General features: G+C 40.4%; 2 protein-coding genes across 7 annotated transcripts in view; one reads left to right on the top strand and one right to left on the bottom strand.

Moving 5' to 3' along the window:
- Positions 1-27,370, top strand: part of LOC140186189 (kynurenine--oxoglutarate transaminase 1-like) — a 158,571-nt gene that overhangs the window by 64,007 nt on the left and 67,194 nt on the right. The gene's annotated exons all lie outside the window — the stretch shown is intronic.
- Positions 1-27,370, bottom strand: part of LOC140186187 (volume-regulated anion channel subunit LRRC8A) — a 57,743-nt gene that overhangs the window by 23,028 nt on the left and 7,345 nt on the right. For 3 of the 5 annotated variants that reach the window (XM_072240134.1, XM_072240135.1, XM_072240133.1), the window contains exon 2: positions 23,329-23,452. The exons of the other annotated variants lie outside the window; for them this stretch is intronic. The gene's annotated coding sequence lies outside the window, so the exon portion shown is untranslated. The remainder of the gene's footprint in view (positions 1-23,328; positions 23,453-27,370) is intronic. 5 annotated transcript variants of the gene reach the window in all.

A 27,370-nucleotide genomic window follows, 5' to 3' on the forward strand; every position in this document is an offset into this window, starting at 1 on the left:
AACGGATTTAATATTAAAACACAGCGCATATTTTCCTCGCATGAATATAGCGGTAAGTCAATTATCAGGGGAGCTTGAAGTAAGTGTTGAACGAACTTCCAGTAGAAGTGGTAGAGGCAGGTTCGATATTATCACTTAATGAAAAATTGGATAACTATATGGACAGGAAAGGAATGGAGGGTTATGGGTTGAGTGCAGCTCGGTGGGACGAGGTGAGAGTAGCGTTCGGCACAGACTAGAAGGGCAGAGATGGCCTGTTTCCATGCCGTAATTGTTATATGGTTATATAAGTCACTTATAATAGCATCATAACATTTTAAGTAATGTTTGGATATTAAACACACAGCGCATATTTTCCTCATTTGAACATATAAAATCATTGCAACGCACCAATATCGCCGAATCAGTGGGAGCCCTGGGCTGAATACTTGTTTCCCTGCAACAAGACGGTCCTATCGAGGGGTGATGGGAGACAGCGATACTCGAAGGGGGTTCCTTATGTCGTCTATTCCACAATTTAGTTTTCGTTGCATTCATCGCAGAGATATGTTGGAAATGGAAGCAACGTTTTCAGTGCTTCCGTAGCTATCTCAGGATAGTCAGCCTTGACTTTGATCCGGAATGCCGGCAGAGATGTTATGTCAAACATACTTTTCAGCCTGCCGTCATTTGCAAGCTCAAGGAGTTGATCTCCTTCCCGCGCTGACACGGACGACGCGCGGGTAATGAGCTCGTGTGTGTTCAAGCTCAACAGTGGGCGTGACAGGGAATGAGGAAAGGTGCAGCTGGCTCATATCACCAAATCATATCGTTTCCTCGTGGCCCGGTGGTTGGGGACCGCTGATATAGACAACAAACAACAATGGTCCCAGCACAGATCCCTGAGGCACACTACTAGTCACAGGCCTCCAGTCTGAGAAGCAATCATCCACTACCACTCTCTGCCTTCTCCCACACAGCCAGTTTCGAATCCAGTTTACAACCTCTCCATGGATACCTAGTGTCTGAACCTTCTGAACTAACCTCCCACATGGGACCTTGTCAAAGGCCTTACTAAAGTCCATGTAGACAACATCCACAGCCTTTCCTTCATCTATTTTCTTGGTAACCTCCTCGAAAAACTCTACAAGATTCGTTAGACACCACGCACAAAGCCATGCTGACTACCCTTGATCAGGCCTTGGCTGTCCAAATACTTGTATATCTGATCTCTCAGAATGCCTTCCAATAATTTACCTACTACTGACGTCAGGCTCACCGGCCTGTAACTACCTGGTTTACTTTTGGAGCCTTTTTTAAACAACGGAACAACATGAGCTACCTTCCAATCCTCCGTCACCGCACCTGTGGCTACGGACATTTTAAATATTTCTGCCAGGGCCCCTGCAATTTCTACACTAGTCTCTCTCAAGGTCCAAGGAAATATCATGTCAGGCCCAGGGGATTTATTCGCTGTAGGGCAGCAAACACCTCCTCCTCTTTAATCTCTATATGTTCCATGACACTACTGCTTGTTTCCCTTCCTTCCATATACGTTATGTCAGTTTCCTGAGTAAATACTGATGCAAAAAAAACTGTTTAAGATCTCCCCCATCTCGTGAGGCTCCACACATAGACGGCCACTCTAATCTTCTAGGGGACCAATTTTGTCCCTTACTATCCTTTTACTCTTAAAATACTTGTAGAAATCCTTCGGGTTTACCTTCACATTATCTGCCAAAGCAACCTCATGTGTTCTTTTTGCCTTCCTAATTTCCTTCTTTAGTATTTTCTTACATTTTCTATACTCTTCAAGTACCTCATTTGTTCTTTGTTGCCTATACCTGCTATACACCTCTCTCCTTTTCTTAACCAGATCGCCAATATCCCTTGAAAACCAAGGTTCCCTATGCCTGTTAACTTTGCCTTTAATCCTGGCAGGAACATGCAAACTCTGCACTCTCAAAATTTCGCCTTTGATTGGTTTTAGAATCTATACAAAACAGTGCTTTCTCTCAGGATGTTATTTTTATTCCCAAGGGAGCTGAAATGGATCTAGATAGAAGATCTGAGGTCAGCAAAACCGACAACACGAGGATAGTTTGACCAGCCTATTCCATGCTGTATGTCAATAGATAAATAAAAAAGATTAGCCCCAGATTTTGCCATTTCTGCGATTATTTGGTGCTCAATGCTTTCAATTGGATGCCTTCAATCAAGGCACACTCTGAAAAAAATCTCAAATGTCATTACGTAGAGATACTTGATTTGGTATTACTATAGGTCTGCCACAAGATGGCATACAAGCTTAATCAATGGTTCTCCATCACACTCAATCTCAGTGCAGATAAATGTCAAGCAAGGCTATCTCATTGAGAGAAAAACGGCAATCTTTCCTTCCACTTGCTGTACCTCACTAATGCTGTGTTTCTTGCTGGAGTGGAATGAATGTACAAAAGGGAAACCATTTAACTCATTTCCCCTGTACTGCAGAACCAATGTCAAACCATTTCCATTATGGAAATGATGCTTGTATACATTCGTTGAGACCCAGCACCAAGCCATCAACATCTTGATCACTGGAATGTCTGAGAGAATGGGTTTTACTTTTAAAACAAAACTGTTCCCATTATACAATAGAGCAGCAAGGTAAATAGCGGTTAGTGCGATGCTTTACAGAGCCAACTGTATGATCAAGGTTCAATTTGTACGTAGAATGATCTATGCTTTTTACTTAAGTTTTTGTACATTGTCCCTATGATCACTTGGGATTTGGCTTGCTTCCATATTCCAAAGATGTATAGTAAGGATTAGTGAGTTATGGGCATGTTTTGTTAGTGCCAGAGGTGTGGTGACACTTGCGGGCTGCCCCCAGCTGCATTGGTCATTGAAGTATACTACACATTTCATTGTATGTGTATTTCGATGTTTTGATGCACAATGTGACAAATAAAGACAGTCTCTCTTTAATCCTTAAATATTTTCGCTCCCAAAAAGACTACTCTATGATTAGAACCTGGGATAAGTAGAGTATTTGCCATATTTTGAGAGTTACTTTTTAAGGAAAGGAGACCCCAATGACGATCTCACCAACTACTTCATTGCACTAACACAGACTCTTGGGCTGTCTGAGAAAAAGAGTGCTTGATGAGCAAGACACCAAAACTGGCTATTAGGTGTCAATGATCATTGCTCTCCTGGGCACTTCTGATACCTGCACCATCTATAGCAGGAACCTTAAGGTACTGGAGAGCTGCATCCAAAGCCGGCTCTGCAAAATCCTCCAAGCTCACCATCAAGATAAGTGAATCAGTATAGGTATCCTTTTCCAAGCCAAGATCCCAAGATCGGACACCTAACTACACTCAGTTGGCTCAAACAGGAAGGCCATGTCCTTTGCATGTCTGACAGCTGGCTTTCAAAGGGGAGGGGGGTCAGATAGAGGAAGAAACTACCAAGTGGACAGAAGAATACTCAAAATCTCCTTGAAAAAGTGTAACATTCCCAGTGACTCTAGGGAATCCTACAATGACTCATAGGAAGAAGGATTCTTGATAGCACTTTACACTTCATGTCCATTGGTCAGGAACAAAGATCCCCAATAACGAGGTGGCCTACAGTCATCTCCCTGACACAGTGGTGTCAAGAAAACAACCCTTCCTCAATGTCGCAAAAACAAAGGAGCTGGTTACGGATTACAGGAGGAATGGAGACCGGCTAACCCCTATTGACATCAATGGATCTGGAGTTGAGAAGGTAAACAGCTTCAAGTTCCGCGGCATCCACATCACCGAGGACCTCACGTGGTCTGTACACACTAGCTGTGTGGTGAAAAAGGCACAACAGCGCCTTTTTCACCTCAGACAGTTGAGAAAGTTTGGTATGGGCCCCCCAATCCTAAGAACTTTCTTCAGGGGCACAATTGAGAGCATCCTGACTGGCTGCATCACTGCCTGGTATGGGAGTTGTACCTCCCTTAATCGCAGGGCTCTGCGGAGAGTGGTGCAGACAGCCCAGTGCATCTGTAGTTGTGAACTTCCCATGATTCAGGACATTTACAAGGACATCTGGGTAGTGGGTAGTGGCTCCATATGTCACTACTACAGGGTGTGACGACCCTGCCTTACATGAGTCCGGGGCCAAGCTGGCTCTAGCTGACAGTACCTGGTATGGGCCCCTATCAAGGGTTACAGATCCCACTGCCTTGTGGGTATCTTCAGGAGAAGAGAAGGCTAAGGAGTAAATCCTACACAAATCCGGAGTGGAGCCCCTAAGGCGGATGGATGACGTATCACGTCACCTCCCGGCAGCTCCTGCAGCCAAGCTGATGCCAAATGTACTACTTCACATTCCTTTGGACCACATCCGCGAGGCCGAGAGGGGGATCTTGTTGTCTGGGCAGCCCAGGATCTCCATATTCATCGCCCAGGTCTGGGCCCCCAACTGGGCGCATCCATTGTCTACTTAGACAGATGGAGCCATTATTATTATTACTACTACTACAAGGACAGGTGTGTAAAAAGGGCCCGAAGGATCATTGGGGACCCAAGTCACCCAACCACAATCTATTCCAGCTGCTACCACCCAGGAAGCGGTACCTCAGTATAAAAGCCAGGACCAACAGGCTCCAGGACAGCTTCTTCCACCAGGCCATCAGATGATGAACTCACACTGACTTGAGTGTACTCTATAATTACATTGACTGTTCTATTTATTATAAATTATTATAAATTACTATGATTGTACATTGCGCATTTAGATGGAGATGTAACATAAAGATTTTTACTCCTGATGTATGTGAAGGATGTAAGAAATAAAGTCAATTTAACCTCCCATCCTATCCAACCACTGACTTCTGTTCAACAGGATCCCACTGAGCTTAGTAAAACTCATGGACAGAATGACGAAGATGGATGAAGGGTCTGCTCTGGTAGAGAGTGCAGAGTTGAAAAAGTACAGGTTATAATTGGAGAAAATTATATACAGTATACATCTGCAAGCTATAACATGGTACAGTTGGTTCAAAATTACATTTTGCTCTTCAAACAAATGCTTACAAATCTGCAACATTCTAGTAAATCTAATATCCTTTAAAGGTTGAACATATCTGAGCAGCACTGAAGAAGCAAAGGTCAATCACCTCACTCAGACTACTGGTGCATTTGCAGTATCAGCTGAATCTCAAATCTTCCCAACTCCAAGAAACAGCTTCCAATGTAATTACAGAACAAGAAATACAAAGGTTATCAGCTAAGATACCCCATTAAAGTATGTTGCTCAGCTGGTTTTTCTTATGTTAAATGTTGTGAAAGAACAAACAAAAGTTCAAAGTTCACTGCTTTAAAAAAAAGTATGCAAGCTATTGACTTCCAGGATCTTGATAACGCTGCTCTAAACATTTTACAAGGGTAGAGAACGATAAATCAAATTCCTTCTTGTGACCAAGTAATTTAAGATATCTGGGTCTCACTGTGTACCATATGGTTGAGTAATGATGCGTTTGTTTTGAGTACATTTTGGCATCAGGCCTCCAAAGAACTAATTATTCTAATCACTTCGCAGGATTTCTAAATAGATAAATTTCACCTGTACCTAAAAGAAAGCACATTTTAGAAGAAATCGTTTCATACACCAAACACCTTAAAGATTAACTAACAACAATTCTCAAAGCTAAAACACATTTTATAAAGTTATTCTCTGAAGAGATAATTTCAGTGTAAGCATTTAGAAACATAGAAACATAGAAAATAGGTGCAGGAGTAGGCCATTCGGCCCTTCGAGCCTGCACTGCCATTCAGTATGATCATGGCTGATCATCCAACTCAGAACCCTGTACCTGCCTTCTCTCCATACCCCCTGATCCCTTTAGCCACAAGGGCCATATCTAACTCCCTCTTAAATATAGCCAATGAACTGGCCTCAACTGTTTCCTGTGGCAGAGAATTCCACAGATTCACCACTCTCTGTGTGAAGAAGTTTTTCCTCATCTCGGTCCTAAAAGGCTTCCCCTTTATCCTTAAACTGTGACCCCTCGTTCTGGACTTCCCCAACAACGGGAACAATCTTAAACATAGAATATAGAATAGTATAGCACAGTACAGGCCCTTCGGCCCACAATGTTGTGCTGACCCTCAAACTCTGCCTCCCATATAAGCCCCCACCCTAAATTCCTCCATCTTCCTGCATTTAGCCTGTCCAATCCCTTTAGGATTTTAAATGTTTCAATAAGATCCCCCCTCAATCTTCTAAATTCCAGCGAGTATAAGCCTAGTCGATCCAGTCTTTCATCATATGAAAGTCCTGCCATCCCAGGAATTAATCTGGTGAACCTTCTTTGTACTCCCTCTATGGCAAGAATGTCTTTCCTCAGATTAGGGGACAAAACTGCACACAATACTCCAGGTGTGGTCTCACCAAGGCCTTGTACAACTGCAGTAGTACCTCCCTGCTCCTGTACTCGAATCCTCTTGCTATGAATGCCAGCATTCCATTCGCCTTTTTCACCGCCTGATGTACCTGCATGCCCACTTTCAATGACTGGTGTACAATGACACCCAGGTCTCATTGCACCTCCCCTTTTCCCAATCGGCCACCATTCAGATAATAATCTGTTTCCCTGTTTTTGCCTCCAAAGTGGATAACCTCACATTTACCCACATTAAATTGCATCTGCCATGAATTTGCCCACTCACCTAACCTATCCAAGTCACCCTGCACCCTCTTAGCATCCTCCTCACAGCTAACACTGCCGCCCAGCTTCGTGTCATCCGCAAACTTGGAGATGCTGCATTTATTTCCTTCGTCTAAGTCATTAATATATATTGTAAACAACTGGGGTCCCAGCACTGAGCCTTGCAGTACCCCACTAGTCACTGCCTGCCATTCTGGAAAGGTCCCGTTTATTCCCACTCCTTGCTTCCTGTCTGCCAACCAATTCTCTATCCACATCAATACCATACCCCCAATACCGTGTGCTTTAAGTTTGCACACTAATCTCCTGTGTGGAACCTTGTCAAAAGCAATTTGAAAATCCAAATATACCACATCCACTGGTTCTCCCCTATCCACTCTACTAGTTACATCCTCAAAAAATTCTATGAGATTCGTCAGACATGATTTTCCTTTCACAAATCCATGCTGACTTTGTCCGATGATTTCACCGCTTTCCAAATGTGCTGTTATCACATCTTTGATAACTGACTCTAGCATTTTCCCCACCACCGATGTTAGGGTAGCCGGTCTATAATTCCCCGGTTTCTCTCTCCCTCCTTTTTTAAAAAGTGGGGTTACATTAGCCACCCTCCAATCCTCAGGAACTAGTCCAGAATCTAAAGAGTTTTGAAAAATTATCACTAATGCATCCACTATTTCTTGGGCTACTTCCTTAAGCACTCTGCGATGCAGACCATCTGGCCCTGGGGATTTATCAGCTTTTAATCCCTTCAATTTACCTAACACCACTTCCCTACTAACATGTATTTCCCTCAGTTCCTCCATCTCACTAGACCCTCAGTCCCCTATTATTTCCGGAAGATTAATTATGTCCTCCTTAGTGAAGACAGAACCAAAGTAGTTATTCAATTGGTCTGCCATGTCCTTGTTCCCCATGATCAATTCACCTGTTTTTGACTGTAAGGGGCCTACATTTGTCTTAACCAATCTTTTTCTTTTCACATATCTATAAAAGCTTTTACAGTCAGTTTTTATGTTCCCTGCCAGTTTTCTCTCATAATCTTTTTTCCCTTTCCTAATTAAGCCCTTTGTCCTCCTCTGCTGGACTCTGAATTTTTGCCAGTCCTCAGGTGAGCCGCTTTTTCTGGCTAATTCGTATGTTTCTTCTTTGGAATCGATACTATCCCTAATTTCCCTTGTCAGCCACGGGTGCACTATCTTCCCTGGTTTATTCTTTTGCCAAACTGGGACGAACAATTGTTGTAGTTCATCCATGCGATCTTTAAATGCTTGCCATTGCATATCCACCATCAACCCTTTAAGTATCATTTGCCAGTCTATCTTAACTAATTCACGTCTCATACCTTCAAAGTTACCCTTCTTTAAGTTCAGAACCTTTGTTTCTGAATTAACTATGTCACTCTCCATCTTAATGAAGAATTCCACCATATTATGGTCACTCTTACCCAAGGGGCCTCTCACGACAAGATTGCTAATTAACCCTTCCTCATTGCTCAATACCCAGTCTAGTTGCTCTCTAGTTGGTTCCTCGACATGTTGGTTCAGAAAACCATCCCCATACATTCCAAGAAATCCTCTTCCTCAGCACCCTTACCAATTTGGTTCACCCAATCTATATGTAGATTGAAGTCACCCATTATAACTGCTGTTCCTCTATTGCACGCATTTCTAATTTCCTGTTTAATGCCATCCCCAATCTCACTACTACTGTTAGGTGGCCTGTACACAACTCCCCACCAGCGTTTTCTACCCCTTAGTGTTATGCAGTTCTACCCATATCGATTCCACATCCTCCCAGCTAATGTTCTTCCTTTCTATTGCGTTAATCTCCTCTCTAACCAGCAATGCTACCCCACCTCCTTTTCTTTCGTGTCTATCCCTCCTGAATATTGAGTATCCCTGACTGTTGAGCTCCCATCCTTGGTCACCCTGGAGCCATATCTTTGTGATCCCAACTATATCATATTCATTAATAAAAATCTGCACTTTTAATTCATCCACCTTGTTACGAATGCTCCTTGCATTGACACACAAAGCCTTCAGGCTTGCTTTCACAACACTCTTAGCCCTTATACAACTATGTTGCAAAGTGGCCCTTTTTGATTTTTGCCCTGGATTTGCCTAAATTTAGCACATCTTGCATCTTGCATTCCACAACATTAATATTATAAGGCATCTCTTCAAAGGCACTGTTTGAAAGTTAGTAAAAGATAATCGTTTCAGTTTAAACAAATTATGTAGGCATCAAGAAATTATTTCATCTTTAGTTTTACATTTGACAAAAAAAGATTATATTTTGTTCCATCTGTTTTTTCCAATTTTTAAATCAAGTTTATGACTAACAAACACAAAATTATCACCACGCTATCTTCTTACTTATTAAATACCAAATACACACTTCTCCTGGCTTACACTTGGTGAACAAGCCCTCAGATGAGTACAGATGTACTGCTGGACACTAAAATGGTAGAATTTTCCTGGTTAGGTAACTGATTGGAGACTTGACTGTGCTCTGTCCAAGTAAGCTGCAATCTTTCCAACTTGCAAAACTTTGCAACCTGCATGTTTGGAACAATATAAACTTTCCTAATATTTGTCCAGCCAGAAGACAGATCACAGTCTTTCACAAATAATTGTACTGGTATATGCTTCTAGCATCTACGAATAAGGTAGGTTGATGCCACTGAAGTATTGAGATACTTAATTGTCCATTCTGTCATTTGTAGTTCAAATGGAGGTTAAATATTCCACAGTGATATCTGAAATAAATATCCTGAATTCCTCTGTACAACCGTCCACTATGTCATTCTAATGCAACATTATTTAAAATCAATTTGCTGATCAGTTACCCGTGGCTCTGGGAAGCTTACTATGCAAACCGACTGCAGCATCTAACTCTATAACAGTAACTCCAATTAAACAGTCAAGCATTGAATGCAAAATAATGTCAGAACATGACAAAATACAAGTCTATGAATTTGCATGCCTTTTCTAGGTCAGAGAAATTGTTGACTTATCGTATTACCATTCACCTATTGAAAAATGTGAGATAATAAAGGGGGAATTAATTACAAGGTTTAGCAACAGCATTTAATAGAAAGACTAGATTTTAATTTCATCTGAATATTTAAGTACAATCTAGTAGTGATTGACGACTGAGTTTCACAAGTTAGAATCCACAATAGAACATTACAACTTGAATACCAAAGGCATCTTAGTTAGCCTAAAGTTCCCAACATAGACCTTTCACTTTTGTATGTATGCATAGATGTAGTCTTCCAAGAACCTTGTAAAATGCACTGGTGATTGTTGGGAGGAGAACTTTATGTTGACTTGGTGTAATGGTTCCTTGTGAAGAAGGTTTAGGCACACTTTCTCTATGGTGATGAGTCCAATTCAGTTTTAAGTAGCAATGTTATTCCTAAAGGACACAACTTATATAAGAAAGAGGCAGAAATCAATTTAAACATCTAGTAATTAAAAATGTTTTAAAAATTATTTTGAAGCCTTTATAAAACAAAACCAGGAAAGATGTTTCCTTTTCAGTAACGGCAGCCTTGCAAAATGCTGGCATGTTAGAAGTGGGCTCAAAACACACCCATTCTCTAAAGGAATAAAAATAGGTAAAGGTTTCTTCTTATCCAGTGGATTCTGATCCCCTGGAGTCTGGAATAAGTTCAAGTGCAAGCTATTTTTAACAACAATTTTCTTGTACATGGCTTACTAGGTTTTATGCTTTCACAACACATGCCAGTCGGTGATAATAATCTCGATTCTGATTCTCAAAGCACATCCATTCTCTTAAAAGAATAAAAATAGGTAAAAGTTTCTTCTTATCCAGAGGATTCTGAACCCCTGGAGTCTGGAATAAGTTCAAGTGCAAGCTATTTACAACAATTTTCTTGTACATGGCTTACTAGGTTTTATTATTTCAAAACACATGCTGGTCAGTGATTATAAACCCGATTCTGATACTGAAAACAAAGTGAAAGTCAATCTGAGCCATAACATTTTCCAAAGATTGAAGACAAGTATGGTGTTATTTTTACAACTGTCAATAATTTGAAGAAAATCACCTGCTCCATGTAGATGATGTTATGATTTAATTCTGACCATAAATGTAAAGAAATTCAATATCTCATTGGCAGATTTGTATCACAAAACTAGATTAGTATAAATAGCTGACAGACATTTTACACCTTTGAAAACAATTGAGATTAAACTGTCACTTTACCTGGGATATTAAAAGGAGAACAATAGCATTTTAAAGTGCTCCCTTTCCCGCCCCCACCATGCATGCATGATATTATTTCCTGGGTGATATATAAAGCAGCACAATTCAACAAAGAAAAACTGACATATTCAAAATATTTAAATCTTCAAAACTTTGCTATTGGTTTAAACTCTACTCAGCAGCTTTCTAATGCCAGCAATCAAGCTTCTGTGAAGACCAGCCTGACAAACAACCACACATTGTATATAACCAGATGGAATAAAATTATTATTTTTGATGGTTCTTCAAAATGATCTGCAATTCATGTCATTTGAGAGATCTTAAGACTAGACAACATCGAAACACTAAAGAGAAAAATATGCATTGCCATGAAACAGTACACAAAATAGATATTAAAAGCTAAAAACTAATGATTAAATAAGTTTGATTACACCCTGAACTACTATACTATCATAAAATGCACCTTTAAATGTATCAATACAAGGAAGCCATGTACTGTTGTTGAGGTGGAGAAGCTTGTTTATGGGTGAGGTTTGAAGCTCTATCAGATCTTCTGCTAATTCAATCTGGCTTTAGTTTTTTCACTTCAAAAAACCCAGCCAGATTTTGCCACACAGAACGTTCAATGTGACCAGTAAAGACTCAGTTTCCAATCAACAAGAAGTTATTGTACAGTGTTGCAAAGCTCTTGACTCGTCACTTGAAATAGATACACTAAACACTCTCACCCCAAACTGGCCTCTCACCACAGTGGTACAAGTAATCAATGACAGAAGAGGTGAAGGCTTAATTTCAAGGCATGCAATACAGTTAGGATAGAACAATAAACATAAATAAATATTCATATATTCAAACATTTTCCCTCCAAAATATTTCATGGTAATTATTTATTTATTACCATGAAATGTTTTGGAGGGAAATTGAATGTATTCAAATTATAATGACAGTCTTCTATCTCAAGCAGAATCATATGCAGCTTTGCTTCAAAAGGTAGCAAAATTTGCTTAAAGAACGCAACTCAGAATCAGAATCAGGTTTAACATCACCGGCATACGTCATGAAATATGTTGTTTTGCAGCAGCTGTACACTGCAATAGTTCAACGTCCAATCAGAAATCTGATGGCAGAGGGGAGGAAGCTATCCCTGAATTGTTGAGTGTGTGCCTTCAGGTTCCTGCACCTCCTCTCTGATGGTAGCAATGAGAAGAAGAGGGCATGTCCAGGGTGAAGGGGGCCCTTAATGATAAATGTCGCCTTTTTGAGGCAATGCTCCTTGAAAATGTTCTGGGGTTGCTGGGGAGGCTAGTGGCCATGATGGAACTGACTGAATTCACAATTTTCTGCAGCTTATTTCAATCCTGTGCAGTGCCTGCCTCCCCACACCACATAGTGATACAGCCAGTTAGAATGCTCTGCACAGTATATCTGTAGAAATTTGCGAGTGTCTTTGGTGTCATGCCAAATCTTCTCAAACTCCTAATGAAATACAGTTGCTGTCGTGCCTTCTTTGCAACTACATTTGATAAGCTGGACCCAGGATAGATCCTCAGAGATATTGATACCCAGGAACTTGAAATTGCTCACCCTTTTCAATACTGATCCCTCAATGAGGACTGGTGTGTGGGCCCTCGTCTTACCCTTTCTGAAGTCCACAATAAATTATTTCCTATTCAAAAATTTAAAAAGTGAACAAGAAGGAAAAGACCTGAAATTGCTGGAAACTGTTGGCATTGAAGCTTGAAGTACCTGGCAACCCCACCAACATTGTCTGTGGAGATGTTGTGAACATTTTTCCTAATGACTGCTGATTTCTTTCTGCTTACCTCAAGTTATCTATTAAAAAACAGCAAGCATATATTTAAATATGATAAATATTTTTGTCTTAAATGTCATGAAATTTGTTGTTTTGTGGCAGCAATATAGTGCAAAGATATAAAATTATGATAGATTATAAAATAAATGAAGGAATAACAAGCTGGTGTTCATGGATTGATGGACCCTCAGAAATCCATTTAAGGGGGGAAGAAGCTGTTCCTGGATCGTTGAGTGTAGATCTTCAGGTTCCTCCTCCCAGGTACCCCTGCAGATACCTCCTCCCTGATGGTATTATTGAGAAGAGGGCATGTCATGGATTGTGAGGGTACTTAATTATGACTGCCATCTTCTTGAGGCATTGCCCCTTGAAGATGTTCTCAATGGTGGAGAGAGTTGTGCCTATGATGGAACTGGTTGAGTCTACAACCCTCTGTAGTTTCCTTCGAACCTGTACATTGGAGCCTCTATAATGGGCTGTGATCCAACTGACCAAAATGTTCTCCACTATACAGTACATATAGAAATTTGCAAGAGTCTGTAGTGACATACTAAATCTTCTCAAACTCCTAACGAAGTAGAGCCACTCACATGATTGCATCAGTGTTTTGGGACCTGGAAAGATCCTCTGAGATGTTAATATGCATGAGCTTAAAGCTGCACATCCTTTCCACCACTGAGCTCTCAATGAGAATTGGTGTGCATTCTCCCAAATTTCCCTTCCTGAAGATCGCAATCAATTTCTTGATTTTGCTGACAGTGGGTGGGAAGTTGTTGTTGCAACACAACGCAACCAACCAATGAACCTTATTCCTGTATGCCTCCTCATTGCCATCTGAAATTTTTACCAACAACACTGGTGTCGAATACACTCTTTTCGGGCTTCCAGCTGGGTACAGGTATCAATTTTAACCGACATTTCAACGACAAAATCTGCCATCTTCATCAGGGATGATGCCTAGGCATGTCTAGTGTAGTGGTGTATATATAACCGCGTCATCCATCCCACTTGATTGGTTAGTCCTCATCCAATCAGGTTTCTGTTGTCTCACTTTGTAACCAATCGAATTCCAGTTCTTCATTAGAGTGAGACCTTCATCTTTGGATTCTTTTTCTCTAGTTTTATTTCAATAGCTTCCTTCACCAGGCAGTCCCAAAAGTCACTGATACAGCACAGTAGTTTTGTGCTGTAGAAGTCAATCCTATGGCCATTGCAAATACATTGTTCTGCTACTACCAATTTCTCTGGATACACCTCCCATGCTCCTTGATGTGGGTTTCCACTGTGTACCCCAACTGGCAGATATGCGTTGCTCTGCATTCAGAGGAATCCTGTAACCACCAGCTGTCCTGAGTCCCAGGTCACCTTTGTCCTGCATAAGCTGTGATTTGAGTTTCCTTAAGGGTTTGTGGACGTTATTAATCTCGTATTTCCCACATCAAGGAGCACAGGAGGTGTATCTGTTTGGGTTACCCGGAGAAATCAGCGGTAGCAAAACACTGTATTCCCAAGGACCACAGGATTGACTTCAACAGCATAAAACTACTGTGCCATACAAATGGCTTTTGTGACTAACTGGTGAAGGAAGCCATAGAAATAAAACTAGAGAGAAAGAATTTTAACAAAGATGAGGGTCTCGCTCTAAGTAAGAACAGGAATTTGATTGTAATCAAGGTGGAACAGTGGAAACCTGATTGGATGAGGACTAGCCAATTAGATGGGATGGACTATGGGAGTATATATGCCACTGGACTAGTCATGCCTAGATAACATCCCTGATGAAGATGGCAGAGTTTGTCATTGAAGTGTCAGCTAAAACCAATACCTGCACCTAACAGGAAGCCCAAGAAGAGTTTATTCATCATATATGCTAGGAAAGCACTAGATTCTTTTTCAATACTGGTGTCATCTGTGATTTTATAATGGTGTTTGAGCTGTGCCTAGCCAAACAGTTATAAACGTAGAGAGAGTAGAGTAGTGGACTAAGCACATATCCTTCAGGTGCATCTATATTGATCGTCAGCAAAGAAGAGATGTTATCACCAATCTGTATTGACTGTGGTCCGATGAGGCAGTCAAGAATCCAGTTGTAGAATAGTAAAAGTTATTTTTAAAAGCAAAAAACTACGTGAATGCAACTGCAAGACTTTTCAGCAAAAGCATAGCACCTGGTGTGTCATACACAACTACAGCGAAAGGTTAAAAATCAAGGGTAATCCACGGTAGCTCTAATCTAAACCAGATGTCCGTGTCTCAATATACGCCATGCAAAAGTTTAAGTTGCTATACAAACAGATGGTCTTCCATTAAACAAGAGGAAATGTAGTCACCTCTTCAAGAATGCAAGAATTTATATGATGCTGGAATAGTTAAACAAACACTGGAGGGTAAATAAAACAAATTAAAGATTTTTTAAATTGCTCTCCCCTCCCTCATCTCTCCACAGACATACTTTCCACATGTTGTCTCAGAACCACACATTACCTGCAAATAACATCTTTCAAATCCCATATGACTGGAAAAACTTCATCGTGATCCACACTTAAAATATTTTTCTTTCTCTTCTGCCATCTGGCTTTCATTCAATGCCTCCCACACTACAGCTCCCGACGGCTGAAATTCAGCAAGGCAACTTACTAATAAACAAGCTATAGCAACACTTTAGCAACACTCATAAAATGCTGGTGGAATTCTTGCTCTTCAAGACCTTTCATCAGGGCCCAAAATGTTGACAGTTTATTCCCTTCCATAGATTCTCCTGATCCGCTGAGTTTCTCTAGCATTTTGTATGTTACCCTGGACTTGCAGAATCTCCTGTGTTTTTCAATCCAGAGTTTCAGTTATATGGCTCAGTTTCAGTTATTTGTCATACTTTGGTTGGTACTCACATTGCAGTATTGGATGGTTATTAACCTAAAATGATAACTTTATTTGTTTCTCTACAGTTGCTCCCTCAACTTTTCCAGTACAGGTTTCCCCTGCCATCCGAAGGTACAGCTTTCTTATGAAACGGTTCGTAAGCCGAAATGTCGTAAAGCGAAGAAGCAATTACCATTTATTTATATGGGAAAATTTTGTGAGCATTCGCAGACCCAAAAATAACCTACCAAATGATGCCAAATAACAGAAACATATAGTAAAAGCAGGAATGATATGATAAATACACAGCCTATATAAAGTAGAAATACTTTTCCACTATCATTACTGAACTGTTCTCCGTAGCGAAAATCTCACACAAGCGCCGTCAGCAGAAAATCTCACGCAAGTGCTGTTGGCAAAAACACGGCGCAAGCGCTCTCCAGTAACCTTTAAGCTATGAAGCTGTCAAATCATACCAAATAACACATAAAAATACACAGCCAATATAAAGTAGAAATAATGTATGTACAGTGTAGTATCACTTACCGGAATCGGAAAGACAGCGCCGAGCACATGGATGATGGTGTGTTAGACTGAGTCGTTGCAGGTTTGGTGGTGCAGTGACCCCCACCCTCCAGGCCGCTGACCGAAACATTGCCATGAAGCATGCAGAGGTGCAGCGGTAGCCAGGAGGCACACAGCACATCTTTAAGAAAAAAGCCGAAACAAACATGCTGATTAATTAGGTGCCGCCCAGCACGTAATTGTCGGCCCAGATCAGTGCCGATTTCCCATTGCGTCGTCTCTGATCTGGGCCGACAATTACGTGTCGGCGGCACCTAATTAATTAGCATGTTTATTTCGGCTTTCTTCTTAAAGATGTGCTGTGTGCCTCCCGGCTACCGTTGCATTCTCCGCGAATCGGTATCTGTCCGTGGCCTGGGGGTTGGGGTGGTGGGACACTGGGGTGTCATCTCGTCGTCTGTTTCCATTAGAGCAGGCAGCTCATCTTCTCCTATGCCTCGATGTCGAAGGTTGAGGTTCGTCGTCTGCTGTGGCTGATGTGGAAGGCTTGCATGATTGCTGAGCCTCGCGCATTTTTCTATCACACAGTTCGTTGTAAGGACTCAAACCATCCTGCAAATATCCCCTAAACCAACGTACTCTTTCAAAATTAAAGTCGTACTTTATCATTACTCATTCGGCTTCGATTGTTATCCTTTTTTCTTCCAATTGCATCAGCTCTCCATCTATCAGTTCTTGGTCATGGGATGCCAGAACCTCTTCAATATCATGTTCGTCAGCTTCCACGCCAAACTCACTTTGTCCTTACTTCGTTCATCACGATTGAAACGCTTAATTATGTCTAGTTTTACGCTAAGTATAACACCCTTACGAGCTCTTTTAGGCTTTTCCGATACCATAGAACTCATCTTGCAAATGGCTGCTCATAGGCACGTGTTAAAGCAATGTCGTTCCGAATCCGGGGAGAGTGGCTGCTCAGGGCACATGCTGCCTTTTATTGCGCGCTGATTTTTTCGCGTGCTGATTTTTTTTTCACGTGCTTTCTTTTCGTAACAGTGAAAACACCTTCTGAAAGCGAAAACAGGGTACTAATGTAGGTCCTTTCTAACAGTGAGGTTTTGTAAAGCGAACGTTCGAAAAGCGGGGGACACCTGTACCATTTATTTATATGGGAAAATTTTGTGAGCATTCGCAGGCCCAAAAATAACCTACCAAATCATGCCAAATAACAGATAAAACCTAAAATAACAGTAACAGAGAGTAAAAGTAGGAATGATATGATAAATACACAGCTTATATAAAGTAGAAATACTTTTCCACAATCATTGCCTGAACTGTCCTCCGTAGCGAAAATCTCATGCAAGCACCGTCGGCAAAAACACAGCACAAGCGCTCTCCAGTAACCTTCAAGTTATGAAGCTGCCAAATCATACCAAATAACATGTAAAAATACACAGCCGATAAAAAGTAGAAATAATGTATGTACAGTGTAGTATCACTTACCGGAATTGGGAAAGCGCAGAGCACACTGATGATGGTGTGTTAGACTGAGTCATCGGAGTTTGGGTGCTGCAGTGGTCCCCACCCTCCGGGCAGCGAACCAATACCGACTTGCGGAGAATGCAGCAGTAGCTGGGAGGCACATAGCACATCTTTAAGAAAAAAGCCGAAATAAACATGCTAATTAATTAGGTGCCACCCGGCGCGTAATTGTCGGCCCAGATCAGTGCCAATTGCCGATTGCATCGCCTCTGATCTGGGCCGACAATTACGTGTCAGGCGTCATCTAATTAATTAGCATCTTTATTTTGGCTTTTTTCTTAAAAAGATGTGCTGGGTGCATCCTGGCTACTGCTGCATTCTCCGCAAATCAGTATCTGTCCGCGGCCTGGGGATTGGGGTGGTGGAACACTGGGGTGTTATCTCGTCGTCGTCTATTTCCATTCGGGCAGGCAGCTCATCTTCTCCTATGACTGCCCGCCTCGATGTTGAAAGTCGAGGTTCATCGTCTGCTGTGGCTGATGTAAAAGGCTTGCTTGGCTACTGAGCCTTGTGCATTTTTTTTATCATACAGTTCTTTGTAAGCACTCAAACCATCCTGCAAATATCTCCTAAACCAACGTACCCTTTCAAAATTAAAGTCGTACTTTATCATTACTCATTCGATTTCGATTCTTACCTTTTCCTCTTCCAATTGCATCAGCTCTTCATCTAGCAGTTCTTGGTCATGGGATGCCAAAACCTCTTCAACATCCTCTTCGTCAGCTTCCACAAGCCAAACTCACTCAGTCCTTACTTCGTTCACCACGATCAAAATGCTTAATTGTGTCTAGTTTTACGCTAAGTGTAACACCCTTACGAGCTCGTTCAGGCTTTTCCTCATCTTGCAAACGGCTGCTCACAGGCATGTGTTTAAGCAATGCTGGCGAGATTGCAGTTCTGAATCCGGGGGAGGGCATCTGCTCGGGGCACGCACTGCCTTTTATCGCACGCTGCTTTTTTCGTAACAGTGAAAACACCTTCTGTTAGCAAAAATAGGGTACTAACGTAGGTCTTTCGTAACAGTGAGGTTTCGTAAAGCGAACGTTCGAAAAGCGGGGGACACCCATATTTCGTTTTATTGTATAAAATATGATTGACCATATTTAGAGCCGCATACTTATATGTGGAGGCCAAAAAACTTAAAACTTCCAAATTATCAAATTTGATGTACGATACAAGACACAATCTTTGCAAAATCTTGATCAGGCATCAGATTCCATTTGGAGTCCGGTGGGGTGGAGCAAGATGACAAATTCTATTTTCCAAATTTATAAGTGTGGCAATTTTGTGTTTCTGATATATCGAAGGAAGTCTGTACTTCCATTTAACAAAAGATGTATTCTTCTCAAAGCTAAGTTTACACAGCATGGAACTGATCCTTTGGCCCACCATCAAGCACAGTTTACTCTAATCCCATTTTATGTTTCTCATATTTCCCTCAGATTCTACCAATCACTTACACTCTGGGGACAATTAATTTACTAATCCACATAACTTTGGAAACAAGAGGATGTGGGGAAAATCTAGAGTCGCAGGGAGAACATGCTAACTGACCAGAGGTTGTGTTTGAACTTGGATCACAGGAGCTGGGGAGCAACTGTGCTACTGTGTTCTTTTAGACAGGCAAAGTACTCAGGAATATGCGGAAGTGAGTAGAATTACAAAGTAAGTAGATTTCCAAAGTAATAAGAACAGACTCAATGGCCCAAAAGATCTCCTCCTATGCTATAACATTGTTGCTGTTGTTGTTGAGTGCCACTGAGTTGTCATCAGGTTGATAGTGTAGCTGTCTATAGGGTTTTTGGGGCATGATAAGGACGTAGATTGCCAGGCCTTCTTTCTGTACAGATAAGATGCTGCTTCTGCCCAGGTTGGGACCTGGCCAGATTTGAACTCAGGATCAACCGCCTCAAAGTCCAGTACTGATGCCACTACATCACCAGCTGGCTGTGCTATACCATACATCCCACTAAGAAGTTTATTCAAAGTACCTGATATTTTCACAGCCATCAGTTATCTCAAAGTTGCTGAATGATACATAATCTCTATTTTCCAGACTCTCATAAACTGAACAAAAACCAACACTGATAAAAATATAGAAAATAATTATCTTCTACATATCCAATATTTTGGTTGGTCATTATGATCATCTACAATAAAACATACAAATTATCTGAATCAGAATCAGGTTTAATATCACTGACATGTTGTGAAATACATAAAAAATACTGTAAATTACAATAAGATAAATATATTAAAAATAAATTAAGTAAGTAGTGTACAAAGGGAGCAAAAATAGTCAGGCAGTATTCATGGGTTAGTTCATCGTCCATTTAGAAATTTGATGGCAGAGAGGGAAAAGCTGTGTGTCTGCAGATGTACCTCCTTGGCCTGTGTATTTTGATAATTAGTGCAATTTTTTTTGCTGGACCTTATGGTCTTTGCTGAGCGGCCAAAAAGCCTGAACAATACAACGTCAACAATTATCCATTAAAAGTTTCTATGCCATGACAGTCGTAATTCAAATCTTTGGGTTTATTTCCTGTTGCAAAAGTGATATATCACTATGATTTTTATTCCCCCTCACGCCCTGTTGTCCAAATGTGCTTGATTTAGTTTGGCAACAGAAAATTGCTGTGTAACCATGTTTCATGCATACTCAAGTTAACAAACTAAAATTGTATAGTAATAATTGTCTATTGAAACTTATTTTAGTTTGAGCCACATCTCTCAGCTTCTAATAAAAGATTGGCCACGGACCAATACCATTAAGTAAGGGGTCCGTGGATGCCAAGTTGGGAATCCCTAAAGTATCCCGGATGAAAGGATCCTTAGAAAGCTGAGGAGTTACATCTATTGAACAAGAGGTAGGCTGTGTAGAGATCTGGTCTCCCTGCCCAAATAAATGCAGTTTAAAGTTCACCAAATTGACTCCTGGCCTGGTCGATTTATGAAACTGCTGATGTTACCCTGTCAACTTTAGAAGAATGCAAGGTCATCCCATTGACTGTACAAAATTCTTAAAAAGGCTTGATAGGGCAAGATACCGAATTGATATCTCTCCTGAGTGGGGTGTTTAAATCCACATTACAGTCTCAAAATTCAAGTTGGCCATTCAAGACAGAAATGGCAAGGAATTGTATTATGCAGATAGCGGTAAATTTTTATAATTCAAGAGGTCTATGAGAGCCTAATTGCCACAGACGTTGAAAAAGAGATTGATAGATTTTTAAAATATTAAGCAAATCACAAGATTATGTTTTTAGTCCAGTAAAATGGCACAAAGATAATAGATTGGCCACTACTTTATAGAGATGATAGAGGAAATACAAGGGGCCAAACTCTAATAGATAAGAGATTTCTCATTTCAAAATCTATAAAACTATGTTAATTTATTTCCTAGCAGGATTTTGGTAGCTTGCAAACTTGTGGCCACTTTAATTTTTTGCCTTTATATGGTTTGAGGACACCAACGAGAATTAGATGCAAACCTCAATCATTTAGAAACTGTTAGTATTGACAAATAGGCCATTACTCAGTTGTAGAGTTTCACAATAGTCCCCTCAGAGGTTCTTAACCATGATATTGAATTGATTATACCCATCTACCCAGTACTGAATATTAGCATTCATTGCCAAAATTCTGGAATTATTTCCATTTGTATAATGTTTAAAAGATCCAAAAGTAAGAAAGACTTGTCAAATGCTTATCTCATCCACAGATAGGCAATTTTATGTCTCAGTCATATTTGTCTCAGACATTAGTTTTAAGCACTTCAAAGATGCAAAGAACCAGAGAAGTTTAGGTAAGGAATTTCAGAGCACATGGTCTAGATTAGAAATTTCAGAGCACATGGTCTAAGTTCAGCTATCAATGGTAAGACTTGGAAAGAAGCATTCCACAAAATATTATAGTCAACAACAGGGAAAGTTTGTGGTGGGTGGGGACTATAGTGCAGGATAAGGTTACACCACCCAGTGTATTTTAAATAATTTATATAATTTTAACATAATTTATGTTAACTTAAATCTGTTATATATGTACTATATTCTGTGCTGCTGCAAAAACCTAAATTTCATTGTGTTTATACCCTTTGTATATAGATAGATAGATACTTTATTGATCCCAAAGGAAATTACAGTGTCACAGTAACATTACAAGTGTACAGATATAAATAATAGAAGAGAAGTAGAAAGAATAAAAAATAAGTTACTACAAACAGTCTAACAGGAGGGCGTGGGGGGGTCATCAATTCCCTGGCTATAGATTGGCTCATTATAGAGCCTAATGGCCAAGGGTAAGAATGACCTCATATAGTGTTCTCTGGAGCGGCGCAGTTGTCTTAGTCTGTTAATAAAAGTGATCCTCTGCTCAGCCAAGGTGGCATGCAGAGGGTGAGAAACAATGTCCAGAATTGCCAGGATTTTCTGTAGGGTCCTTTGTTCTACCACAGCCTCCAGTGTGTCCAGTTTGACTCCTATAATGAGCCAGCCTTTCTAATCAGTTTATTGAGGCTGTTGGCATCACCTGTGTTGATGCCATTGCCCCAGCACACCACCGCATAGAAGATTGTACCGGTGACAACAGACTGGTAGAACATGTGAAGGAGAGTCCCTCATAGGTATATATACCTATGACAAAACACAAACTTGAACTTTTTAATCACAGAAACAAATAGCTTTGCAAGAAGTTATCTAACAGGATTAAACAAATTTAATAGAAAAATAGTTCTGTTTATAGTAATGAAGTTCCTGCTTTGTAGTTTTATACCTATCCTAACTGGTAAAAAAAAAATTGAAAGAAATCACTGAAAACCAGCACACTTGGGTCCATGCCTTATTGTTCTTTGTGCTGGACCACTCAAATCAAAGCTCTCAGTCTGATGTCTTTCATTGACTACAGAACCAGGAATACAAATCCAAAGCACTTGGGTACCTTCTTACACTTTAGATTCAATGTTTCAGACACAAAGAATCAAACCATAAACACACAATGATTTCTAAGTATCACACGCAACACTTGCACTCACAGTGCAGTTATTTTCTGTTCACATATAAAATATGACTAACTGGACTTACTAAGAAAAGGACGGCCCAACAAAATGCTCGTGAGCACACACTCTGCCTTGAAATGGAGATCCAATCCAAGCTCTGATGAATTAAGAGCTGAGGAGAGAAATCTTTGAAGCTGGACGTTAACTAAAGCCAGAAATTCATTCAATTGTTCCTGTACTTTAATCTGCAGCTTGATATCATTGTTAATATTGTCTAGGTTTACAGCAGGTGTAATGGGCCAAATCATACTACAAGTGTCTTTATTTACAGTGGTGTATGATACACTTACACGGGGTGATACACAAAAGACAGAACATAATTCAATTCATAAACCATTGTGCTCATATGGTTTAGGATTTCTATTAAACTGTATCACTGCCTGTGTTTTCTTGAATAGAAGAATATTAAAGTTCTAGTTGTCTCTTAATATCTATGATTGCTTAACATGTAGATCATGTTACAAAGACAAATTGCTCAGAGATTTTTTTCTCTCTGGGAAATAAAAAATTCACTGTAAACTCATTATTTTCATGCTCCATTTCTGATGAATCTATTATGACTTGGTTGTACACAAAGTTGGTTTTGCAAATACTGTCTAGTCTAGTAATTCAACTTTTATTCTCACTCACCGTGTTGCCGGTTGTTATCTGTACACGGTTGCTCTGTGTGTTAAGCAAATAGCCTTCTGTGCTTGATTCCCACCAGCTCTGGGCACATTACACTCTCTTACCGCCATAGGAGCAGTTGCTGGCACTAAAATTTTAAAGACAGAAGAAAATCAAAAGAGGTGAGATGGCAAAGTAGTAAAATGTTTGGTGTAACTTTATCTTACAAGTGTGCCTTTGCAGACTGTGCATTTCATCCTTAATCCCAAATATCAGTCACTCAGTTTAGATTAATGTCTGTTTTCTGACAAGTCTGAGGGGAAATCTGATAGAAATACATGCGGGATCTGGATAGAACGGATAGTGAGAGCAGTTCCCTTTATTTGAGGGGTTGAGAAATAGAAGTAAAATGTAAGACATAAGAAAAAGGGGAGGTGATTTAAGAGTGACCTGAGGAAAAATTCTTCTTTACACAGCATGTGGCTGGAACTAGGATTATAGTGCCTGTGGATATGATGGAGGCAGGTTTCATTATGGCTTTCAAAAGGGAACTGGATAGACAAATTCAGAATAAAATATTTGCAAGTCTACAGTGAAAGGCCTGGTGGGAGATTCTAGAGGCCTGCTCTGGTAGAGAGTCAGTTTCCATGCAATGTCTGAAAGGCCTTCTTCTATACTGTAACCATTCTATGCTTTCCAAATTCCAGTGTTTTATTCTGTACACATAGTTCTGAAGAACCAAAGAGAAACCCTGCAACAGATTTAGAAAGTGTGACCTCTGAATCATTTTAAGTAGTTTATTTACTACTGTTATCCCTACCCCTGTATATAACAAGTGCAGAAGTATATAACCAGAACACTGATATAAATAAACAAATGTTCCAAAGCAGTGCCTCACTTAGAAAAGCAGACCAATAAGAAATATCATGATTATAAAGCTCAACTTTAAGGTTGTCATAACTGGAGGGGTCGAGGAGAGGTATGGTAGTGGGGATAAGTTCCCACTACCAACTAAATGCTCTCAATGGTATGCATTTCAAACAACCAAATCCAGCTCCTGGCCCTCATGGGGGTCTTAGCTACTAAGCCTGTGGGAACCGTTAGAACTGACAGGAGGGGCAAAGGCAGGTTACTGGCACCTTAAAACCAGTTGCTTCAAGCAAACAGAACTTGTTAGTTGTGGTTGGTAGCTCATCTAGGAGAAGGAAAACTCTGTTCTCAAACTTTCACTGCCTTTTGGCTATACCAGCCCATGGAGAAGGCTTCAGGAGTAAACCCAGAGGAAAAATCCAGAACTGGAACTCAATATAGGCATTCCTATATTGAGTTCAACACTGACTGCAACTCCTGAGAGGTTGATGGTGCCAAACTGTATCAGTATCTGATGTTCTTTTGGATTCATCAGCTGTGTGGAGAAGGGGAGCCTGCTGCATGGGCAATAGCTTGGTCTCCATATCATACCCCCCGGCTTGTGTATCAACTGAACATAGACAGCTAGACACATCCATGGTCAACTGCAACCAAAAGAGGGCCTCAATGCACAACATGGAAGGCTTGACAAAACATGAAAACCAGCTGATAAATACGAACCTAACTAATCTCTATAATTCTTTGTCAGACACCACCTTTCCAGGTAGAGCACACGTTTCACCAGACTTTCATTAAAATAAGGACAACAAATACATGTGACAAATCTTGTGGGGCTTCTCAATGCAGCCTGATTGTCTTCTGTCAGTGTTAGTAACAAGAATTAAATTAAATGCTTATGGCAAAATCTACCTAAAGTACTTAAGGTTTCACCATTAACCTTTTGGTTACATAGTTCAATATTCTATTGATCTTACTTAATGAAGATCGCAGTAAAAAAAAGATTTATCTGGTGCACGTTCTACTCCAGAATAGAGCAACTACAACTGAGAGAAATTTATGTGTGGGAAAGAGGGTTCAGTTGAAAACAGAAAAATGTTCTTCATCCTTTTAATTTAATGATTTTCAGCATTATATAACAACAAACTTGGCCCTCTGGCAGGAATTATATTAGGAGAATTCAGCTAACTTCAAGTAATTTTTCTGCTTCCGATTTGATGGTTCTTAGGGTTTGGTGACACGAGCCTGAAGTTTTTTTAAAACCAAGTTATCTTCTAGTAGTCCATTTAAAATGTGTGAGGTAGCCAATATTAAAATGCTATAAATGGAAGGCCAATACTTTCTCCTGCGGGGGGAAGAGAGGAAAACCAGAGACAGGAGAATCAGATGCAGTTGAAAAGGGGTGAATCTGCTCTGGAGGCTTGGCTTCTTCACATGTGTTACAGGGTATCAAAAAAGCTACACACATTTTTTTTGCACTGATCACTGGCATCAAGCACACTGGCAAGCTCTACATTTTTAGCTCATTAAAGGCTAACTGTATCTCTGTGTCCATTTAATAGTCTCCAAAGCTCAATGCTTACTAGATGACCTTTGCCTAGAATTTGAGACTGAATAATTGGGATGAACTTGACATTAGACAACAATCCAAGATGAAGATTCAGTAACCGCGAACAAAAATTCTTAGATATGAAGCACACTTCCTCACATTTGTAACCAAAAACAGAAAGTTTTGAGTGGTAGAGATTCCATTAGATGGCACTAGCTGTGCCTTTAGGAAACGTCGACTGTACAAATCTCTTACTAGCTCTTCTTTCAGTTAGTCCCGATGAAGGGTTTCAGCCCGAAACGTCGACTGTACCTCTTCCTAGAAATGCTGCCTGGCCTGCTGCGTTCACCAGCAACTTTTATGTGTGTTGCTTGAAATTCCAGCATCTGCAGATTTCCTTGTGTTTGCGTTTTTAAATTCACTACTGCGAAGCCCCTTCCTGTGATGCCTACACTGAAGAAGTTTAAATCTTCTCTTCGACGGGGGTTCAGTGAAACCATCTCTCACTGCTCTCCATCTGTAATTTCTTCAGCTCTTCAACTTTTCAATCACATTTTGACTCAGACCCGCTATCACAGCTCTCATATCCCTTTTGCCAATCAACTGTCCAGCTCTTGGCTCCATCCCTCCCCCTCCTGTCTTCTATCATTTCGGATCTCCCCCTCCCCCTCCCACTTTCAAATCTCTTACTAGCTCTTCTTTCTGTTAGTCCTGATGAAGGGTCTCGGCCCGAAACATCGACTGTACCTCTTCCTAGAGATGCTGCCTGGCCTACTGCGTTCACCAGCAACTTTTATGTGTGTTACTTGAAATTCCAGCATATGCAGATTTCCTCGTGTTTGCAGTTTTAAACTTAATATCATTCTGGTTTATGATCAACAGCCACCTGTTTAAATAGGTCTTATGCAACATTAAAGATGCACCAATATAGCAATCAGTTTGGCTCTTTAACTTACAAACCCACACCCTTAACAGTAAGAATAAATTAGATTACAATACCTCCAAATAATGGAGTTAATGATTAACCTTTATAAATCTACAATAGTTATATAAGTTAATATTAACACTCTGATTACTTACTGTGAAGATCCTGCTCAGCTGTACAAAAAGTACTTATAATTGTTCCAGTTTTTAATAATAGTCTCAAAATTACATTAAGACAGGAAGGAAGGGAATACAATTCCATATACGCCTTCATTTTCAAAATGGATATCCTGAACGAAAATCTGGTTTCGCAAAGGATCAGTCACTGTTACATTTCTACACTGTGACTCTTCTTGAGACTCTTACCTTTCTCGTGTCTATTCGAGAAAAACTTTTACAAATTGGGCAGAATGAAACTTTATAAATACTGCATCTTATAACAGGTCATCTCTCCATATTGCTGAGTTTGCAAATTTTTATACTTGGTAAGGCACGGCAGCACTTCTGTTTTCTTAGAGGTTTGCACAGTTCCACGTCATGAAAAACTTTGACAAACTTCTAAAAATGCATAGTAGGGACTAATCTACTATCCAGGCCATACTCTCTTCTCAATGGTGCCATTAGGAAGGAGGTATAAGAGTCTTGGGTCCCTGATCAAGGAACAGTTATGCCCTTCAGCCACTAGGCTCCTGAACCTGTGTGGATAACTTCACTCACCTCCACAAC

This window comes from Mobula birostris, chromosome 22 (genome assembly GCF_030028105.1).
Source record: "Mobula birostris isolate sMobBir1 chromosome 22, sMobBir1.hap1, whole genome shotgun sequence".
In the NCBI taxonomy this organism is placed as follows: Eukaryota; Metazoa; Chordata; class Chondrichthyes; order Myliobatiformes; family Myliobatidae; genus Mobula; species Mobula birostris.